The following is a 2,264-nucleotide window of genomic DNA, read 5'->3' as shown; positions in this document are numbered from 1 at the left end:
TTCCCTGCTTTATTGGGTAAGGCAGCCTAGGGTACACAGAAGAATGGAACAGAATTCAGGAAAACTGGGGAATTACCTTAAGGTAAGGGGGTTAAGATAACTTAGGAGAAACCACTTCAATTTGAAAGGGCTTATTTGTTAGTTGAAAAATAGGGATCAGTTAGACTTGCCCGAGAACAAACTGTATTTACAGAATTTTCAGAGCTACATTAAAAAGACTGGAAAGAAATCATCTGAAACGGCAGTATGTGCCTCTGAGTGGTAGAATTGTTTGCGTTGAGTCTCCATTCTGTTTTGTAAATTTAACACTCTCAAAAGGAAGAAAACAAAAATCAATTTCTTTTAAAAAAAATGAAATCGCAAAAGAAACCAGAAACCTGGCTCTTTCCCAGCGTTCTAATAAGAAATGATTATAGAGTTCTACAAAACTGTCGAAGGGCCTTCACGGTGCTGAAAGGTTTTTGATCTCTTTAGCAAGTATTGTAGGGAATGGCTTTGCTGGAGCTCCCAGCTCTCTCAGCCCCTTTCCTCTGCGGAGGTCGGGCCCCAGGACCTTGATCTTGAGTGGTGAGTGCCCAGCATGCAGCCAGGAGCACTACAAGTAGGCACTCCCTCATGGAGCACCTTTTGCGTCTGAGGCTGACAATTGTCCAGCCTCTTATTGGGTAAGCCCTCGGCCTGTGGGCTGCCAGCTGCCTGAGTGTTACCAAAAGGAGATGGTTCATTCATTCTTTCACTGTGGATTGTCAGTTGAATAAAGCGGCCCACCACAGCCTGGGGGACAAAAGCTCTCCATTAGGATTACACTGCCAGGTTGGAGAATGGCTCTTTCAACGCTGCAAGGCCTCAAATAGGGGCTGTACTCAGCAGACCACCTTTATGCAAATCCCTCTTCTTTGTCCAAAGGCCCCCGTGACAGAGGCCAGCTAAGCCTTTCTGGGCAGATAGGCTTTGTGCAGGGCTGGGCGGGAGATCGCCCAGGTTAGGTGTTTCCAGGAAGAAAAGCAGATAGAACTGGTTTTGTAAAATGCTAGTACTAATAAATTGAATGTGTCTGTTGTTTCCAGTTCTCTCCTGGTTTCTTTCCTGATCCTGGACTTCCTCATAATTGTCTGGGGTGGAGAAACTGCTTGATCTGTGCTCCTCGCTTGCTTGGGCTCTCTTCTCTCTCCTGGCTGCCGCTCACTCCCTCTATCCTTCTCATTGAATATTTCCAAGGTCTTATATTCCCCTCCTCAGGTCAGTCCCTTGGGGCACTATAGTGATGAGTCGAATTTCAAATATTCTTTGTGTGCGTCTTATAGAATAGACTAGAAGAGATCGCCAAGTCATGTGTCCAACTATTGCTCTTATCTATTGGTCGAATCAATAATTCTTATCAAATAGAGGGTGGGTTTTCCTACACGTTTCATTGATGCCTAAACAAGCAAGAGAACCCACAGCTGGTGAATTTTCTCTCCAGACTCTTCTATAACCCAGTTTCCCTCTAGTAAAGGACACCTTTGACCTTGTGACCTTCAGCCTCTTGAGCCCCCGCTGCCCCCAGGCCCATAACAGCAGTATCACATCTGCCTTGTAACCCATTCTTTGTCTCTTCTCATTTTTGTCTGCCTCCTTTATGCCATGTCTGAAATCTGTCCTCTCTTGCAACTTTCTTCTGTTCCTTCAGTAGACCTGCTAAACTCACGGCTTTCTTCAGCCTGTCTGCTTCAGCCCGTGGTATCATCTCTCTTAAAGTTGCTTTGATCATATTAGTCCCTTCTCAGAAATTTGCTGTAGTGCCCAACTAGCTTACAAATTAAATTAAAATGTTAACATCTTCAGTTAGAGAACCCAGCCTGTCTGACCACATCAGTTTCCCCATTTGATTCTTTTACTTTTCAATATTCCACCTTCTCAATTTTTTATTTTCATTTATTTTTGGCTGCGTTGGGTCTTTGTTGCTGCGTGCGGGCTTTCTCTAGTTGCGGCGAGCGGGGGCTGCTCTTCGTTGTGGTGCACGGGCTTCTCATTGCGGTGGCTTCTCTTGTTGCGGAGCACGGGCTCTACGTGCACAGGTTTCAGTAGTTGTGGCGCATGGGCTTAGTTGCTCCGCGGCATGTGGGATCCTCCTGGACCAGGGCTTGAACTCACGTCCCCTGCATTGGCAGGAGGATTCTTAACCACTGCATCACCAGGGAAGTCCCCCCTTCTCAATTTTTAAAGAATTATTTTGACAGTTATGTAGGTCTTTGAAATAATTATTGTTTCTCTGTAGGTCTTCT

The sequence above is a fragment of the Neophocaena asiaeorientalis genome, unplaced genomic scaffold, assembly GCF_003031525.2.
Source record: "Neophocaena asiaeorientalis asiaeorientalis breed wild unplaced genomic scaffold, Neophocaena_asiaeorientalis_V1.1 scaffold411, whole genome shotgun sequence".
Taxonomy (NCBI): domain Eukaryota; kingdom Metazoa; phylum Chordata; class Mammalia; order Artiodactyla; family Phocoenidae; genus Neophocaena; species Neophocaena asiaeorientalis.
Note: the sequence above shows the minus strand (reverse complement) of the source record.